Here is a 6,610-nt window from a genome sequence, read left to right on the forward strand (position 1 = left end):
TGTATCACACCCAAGCGGGTTAACTGCATTAGAAGGAATAGCGTGAGCATCCCTTACCCCTGGTAGAGTGGCTATCGGTGTGACATACTCATCCGTTGCCAACGGAGTAGATCCAGTTGCCCCAGTAGGCAACGCTTGGTGACTAAAAAATGCTCCTTCTGTAGGTGTATCCAATGGGGAAGGTTCCTGAGTATCTTTTCTTACCACTTCGTTTTCGGTACCCTCCGTTTCCGGCATATTTGAACAATTGCCTCATGAAACCAGTAGAAAATCATCACTACCATCTCCAGGTGTAATAATCAACGGAGATGAATAAAACTGCTCCTCATCCCTATTCTCCATAGATGAACCCTTAGGCGTCAGACGCCTACTACTCCCATCTTCCTCAATTTCTGGGTCCGTCAGCACCTTCTTGCCCTTCCTCTTTTACCCTATCGAGACCTCGGGCTTTAGCCTCTGTCTATGGCTCTTCTCTTGCTCTCCTCCATGCTCAACTCCTGTATCCATTGGCATATTGGTTGGGATTGGCATCATAGGAGGCTCTAAGGGTTTTAGTTGTCCCATGTTGAAGGTACTCAATATGTTAGGGTTCAATTGGGGTGCTTGAGGTCCTCTTTCTAGGAATGGAAGTTGAGGTGGTGGGGGAACCCTAGGTGAAATCATCTCATAATTTTGTGGAGGTACCCACTTACCCATTCCATAATAAGGTGGAAGGCTAGGAAATAGAGTAGATGGGTTTGGCATTCCATAAGGATGAACACTAGCTGGAATTTGCATTTGGGACAAGGGAAAATGATAGGAAGGAACGGGGTTAAACATAAACGGTTGGTACATACCCGGATTGATCATTGGAGGAAGTTGTTGAGGATTTGCAGCCCTAAACTCACTGTTTTGAGGTATATTAAGGGTGGGTAGCTGCTGAAAATTTACATAACCATGTGGGCCCATCATAGGAGGTTGTGTAGGAGCTTGGGAAGGAGAAGTAGGGAGTGAAGTGTGTTGAGAAGAAAAAGCCATAGAAATAAACAAAGGTTGGAAATGTCTTCTTCTTCTTGGTTGTGGCTGAAAATCGAAAACAAGAGTGGTGAGGGAGTATTTTTTTTTTCGAAAAACAAAGGGGAGGAAGAGAGTTGTGTGGGTTTTTGTTGAGGTGTAAGGCTTAGGCAATGGGTCTATTTAAAGCTTTCCCCAAACTAAATCCTAAATGGAAAGAGATTGAGTTTTAAGTTCAAACTAGGTTTCCTAACCCTAAAAGGAGAAAATAAGTTTGAATTCCAAATAGGATTAGGGAAACAAAATTTGAAGTATTTTTTAGTTTAAGGAGAGATGTGAAACTTAAATCTCAAAGGATTAACGTTTGACCAAAAATAAAACCCATAAAATTCGAAAATGAAACCCAAACCACGAAGGAAAAAAGATTTTTCAAAATGCTGGAAAAAACAGGGCAGGCGCCAAGCGCCTGCGTGATTTTTTTTTTCGCAAAGGGCAGGCGCCAGGCCCCTGCGTAATTTTTTTTTTTTCAATGTTTTCAAGAACATTCTCTTAATAAGCAAAACTTTTTATGATTAAACAAAAAGAATGTAAGATACAAAAACTTCCTTCCTTTACTTTTGTTCTTTCAAAATGGATAAGAAGGAAAAACATTTTTCGCAAAAATTTATTGTCCTGAAAGTTGAATAGAGGTTTTTCCTCTATCCACTGGTTCTCCAAAATATGGCTTAAGTCTCTGCCCATTTACTTTAAAAATACTTCCCTTAGAGTTAACTAGATCCACTGCCCCATATGGGTAGACTTTAAAAATTTTAAAGGGACCAGACCATCTAGACTTAAGTTTCACAGGAAAAAGTTTCAACCTAGAATTGAATAACAGAACCAGATCACCTTCTTGAAGATTGTTCGGCCGAAGACGCCTATCATGCCACTGTTTAGTTTTTTCCTTAAACAGCTTAGGATTCTCATAAGAAAATTGCCTGTGTTCTTCTAATTCCAACAATTGTAACGTCCTCGCTTCACCTGCAGCCGACAAATCAAAATTTAATTTCTTAGTAGCCCAAAATGCTTTATATTCTAGCTCAATAGGCAAATGACATGCTTTTCCAAAGACTAGCCTATAGGGGGATATGTCGAGGGGAGTCTTAAATGTTGTCCTATATGCCCAAAGTGAATCATCAAGCTTCAAAGACCAATCCCTACGGTTAAGATTTACAGTTTTTTCTAAAATGTTTTTTATCTCCCTATTAGATATTTCAGCTAACCCATTCGACTAAGGATGATATGCTGTTGCAACCCTATGACGCACATTGTATTTAGCCAGCAAATTTTGCATAGACCTATTCACAAAATGAGCCCCCCCCATCGCTTATCAGACAACGCGAGGTTCCATAACCCGTAAAAATGTGCTTTTGCAGAAAACGAATGACAACTTTAGAATCATTGGTAGCAGTTGCAATGACTTCTATCCATTTCGAAACATAATCTACTGCTAACAATATATAAAGCTTACCATTAGAAGATGGAAATGGACCCATAAAATCTATACCCCACACATCAAATATTTCAATCCCAAGGATCGGGGTTTGAGGCATTTCGTGGCGTTTAGATATATTACCTGTCCGTTGGCATTTGTCACAAACCTGGGCAAACTTATGAGCATCTTTGAACAGAGTGGGCCAAAAGAACCCACTTTGCAAAACTTTGGCTGCGGTTTTGTGTCCTGCAAAATGTCCTTCATATGGAGACATATGACAAGCGTAATATCACCTCGTGCTCTTCTTCTGCTACACACCTACGTAAGATATTGTTAGGTCCTAGCTTATATAAAAAAGGTTCATCCCAACGATAAAATCGAACTTCATTTAGAAATTTCTTTACCTGTTGCTTGTTAAACTCATAAGGAACTATTCGACTTACTAAATAATTTGCTATATCGGCATACCACGGAACTGAATCAACTCGCAAGAGTTGCTCGTCAATAAACTGTTCATGTATAACAGTTCCATCATCACAGAGCGGGGATTCCAATCTAGACAGGTGATCAACAACTTGGTTTTCAGTACCCTTCCTGTCCCTAACTTCAATATCAAACTCTTGAAGTAACAAAATCCACCGTATCAAACGTGGTTTCGCATCTTTTTAGCAAATAAATATTTTAAAGCAGAATGGTCAGTAAAAACAATGACTTTTGTGCCTATCAAGTAAGACCTAAACTTATCAAAGGCGAACACAACTGCTAATAGTTCCTTTTCAGTAGTAGTGTAATTGAGTTATGCACCGGTCAGAGTCTTACTAGCATAATATTCAGGATGCAAGATCTTGTTTTTACGTTGTCCTAACATAGCTTCTATTGCATAATCACTAGCATCACACATGAGCTCGAAAGGTAAATCCCAATTAGGTTCGATAATTATAGGGGCTGAACTTAAAGCAACTTTCAACATTTCAAATGATTTTAAACAGTCATCATCAAAAACAAATGGTCTATCATGTTCTAACAATTGACACAAGGGTTTAGAAATTTTAGCAAAGTCTTTTATAAAGCGGCGGTAAAATCCCCCATGCCTTAAAAAACTTCTAATCCCTTTAACATTCGTGGGAGGAGGTAGCTTTGAAATGATGTCTATCTTAGCGTGGTCTACCTCTATTCCTTGCTTGGAAATTTTGTGACCCAAAACAATACCCTCTTGTACCATGAAATGACACTTCTCCCAATTTAGGACTAGGTTTGTTTGTTCACATCTCCAATACTCTCTCCAAATTAACTAAACATGCGTCACAAGAATTTCCAAAAACAGAAAAGTCATCCATAAAAACTTCTAGAATATTTTCTACCATGTCAGAGAAGATGGCCATCATACACCTCTGAAAAGTCGCGGGTGCATTGCATAATCCAAAGGGTATTTGCCTGAAAGCGAGCATACCATACGGACACGTAAATGTTGTCTTCTCCTGGTCTTCTGGAGCAATAGTAATTTGATTATAACCCGAATATCCATCTAAGAAACAATAGAAATCCTTACCTGCCAGACGGTCGAGCATCTGGTCAATAAACGATAAAGGAAAATGGTCTTTCTTCGTTACCTTGTGGAGTTTGCGATAGTCAATGCAAACTCTCCACCCACTCACAGTTCGGGTTGAGATGAGCTCATTCTCCTTGTTGGCCACCACGGTTATACCCCATTTCTTTGGTACACACTGTACTGGGCTTACCCAGCTACTGTCGGATATTGGGTATATAACACCGACGTCAAGCCATTTAAGAATTTCTTTCCTTACAACCTCTTTCATCTTCGGGTTCAACCGCCTTTGACTCTCAATAGAGTTCTTAGCATCTTCTTCCAATAAGATTTTGTGCATGCAAAAGGCCGGGCTTATCCCTCGGATATCTGCTATCGTCCATCCAATGGCCTGTTTGTGCTTCTCCAAAATCTGCAATAAAGAATATTCATTAGTAGGTGATAAATTGGAAGCTATAATAACTGGTAAAGTGTCGTTATCCCCTAGATACGCATATTTAAAATGCGACGGCAATGGCTTCTGATCCAAAGTGGGTGGTTCCACTATGGACAGAAGTAACGACTTGCATTTTTCTTTTTGTATTTTTTCAACAGGATTAGTCACATCTTCCGGTCCTTCTGCTATCTTATCAAGCTCTTCTTCAATCTCTGTAACTAACAAGTCATAAAACTCATCAAACATAACAGGATTCAAGCTAGTTATAGCAGAGCACTCTTCAAAGTCTCCTGGTAATTTCAGGGCGTCTAGAACGTTAAATTTAACTTCTTCATTATTTACCCTCATTGTAATTTCTCTCTTCCTCACATTAAAAACTGTATCCCCAGTGGCTAGAAATGGTCTTCCTAAAATAATGGGAACGTCTAAGTCTGCCTCGCAATCTAGAATGATAAAGTCCGCAGGGAAAATGAATTTGTCCACCTGGACTAAAACATCTTCTATCTTTCCTTCAGGTCTTATGATAGATCTATCTGCTAATTGGAGGGTAACCGTAGTAGGTCTAGCTTCTCCTATGTCTAAAGATTTGAAAACTGATAATGGCATAAGATTAATGCTAGCGCCTAGATCACATAATGCCCTACCTAAGTTTTTCCCTCCTATGGAACATGGAATGGTAAAACTGCCAGGATCGTTACATTTCATGGGTAGCGGGCTGCCTACAGCTTCACTACTACATTTTGTCATGGCTACCAGTTCATGCTCTCCTATCTTTTTTTTCCTAGAAACTATATCTTTCAAAAACTTAGCATAATTTGACATTTGTTCTATAGCATCTACTAATGGTATATTTATATGCAATTGTTTTAAAATATCTAAAAATTTTCTAAACTGGGAATTATTATTTTTCTTAACTAATCTTTGTGGAAACGGGGGAGTAGGGGAAAAGAAGGTTGTACCTGTGGAGGAACACTCGGGGTGTCCTCATTACCTTTTCTAATATTTTCTTTTTCTGGTGTGTTGTTGTATTCTCTGGTATCTTTACAGTTGGTTCAGTGGACGGAATCTGTACATCTATTGTTGGCATTGTTGGTTCATCATATGCCAGTCCACTCCTAAGGGTGACAGCTTTGCACTGTTCTTTCCCTTCTCGTTTTGGTAATTCAGTATGGCCTGGAAAAGAACCTTGTGGTCTATTCTTCAATTCATTGGCGAGCTGTCCCAATTGGGTCTCGAAATTCCTCATTGATGCCGCTTGGGATTGTATCACTGCGTCGGTTCGGGCCATGTACTCCTTCATCATATTCTCAAGATTTGAGTTGTTATTTTGAACTGGTGGAGTCTGTGTTCTCTGATTGTACTGCTGTTGCAGTGGCGGGATGTATTGCTGTGTAGGTGGAACATAGGGCTGCTTGTTCTGCTGGCTCTGCCCTTGATTAAAACCGCTCGAATGAGAAATTAGGGTGGTGCCTCCAACCTGGGTTGTAGGTGTTCGAATATGGGTTAAAGTTCCTATTGTTCCCATGTCCTACATAAAAAACGGAAGCAGGGTTATGTGGACAATTATCATAAATATGGTTTTCACTGCAAAATGAACAAATGAGATCGTTGACTTGGCAAACAGGGGCAGGAGTGCAATAATCCGACTGCACAAGTTGTATCAGCGTGGCTAATGGATTTTTTATTCCCAACGCCATCTCTTTCAGCCTCTGGTTCATTGTAACCATCTCTTTTTGCATCGAGGTCGCAATGTCCAGAGCCAAAACTCCAGCTGGATCTTGCTTCTTTGGTGCTGCCCTAGATCTTTGCGAACACCATAGTTCGTTGTGTGAAGCTAAGTCATTTAGGATGTCAACTATCTCGTTGAATGTCTTCTTTGTAAAGGCTCCGTTGAACACCATAGCTGTCTGCAACATTTGGAACATCATTGGTTTAAGCTCAAAGTTTGCGTGGGCTGGAATAGGGTTGACTATCCCTGAATTAAAGTTCTGAAAAGCCGTGGTGGCATATTCTCGCATTGCCACGTCTCTGTTGTCCGCCATCTGGATATGGTTGAATTCATTATTTCTTGCGTGATCCCTCATATGACCGTTAACAGCAGGTGGATCAACCAGATCACGAGGTGGAATATCTGCCATTGATGTGCTCGTACTCTCTACCT

The sequence above is a fragment of the Momordica charantia genome (genome assembly GCF_013281855.1).
Source record: "Momordica charantia cultivar OHB3-1 chromosome 5 unlocalized genomic scaffold, Mcharantia_2.0 BLBB01000005.1, whole genome shotgun sequence".
NCBI classification, from domain to species: Eukaryota; Viridiplantae; Streptophyta; class Magnoliopsida; order Cucurbitales; family Cucurbitaceae; genus Momordica; species Momordica charantia.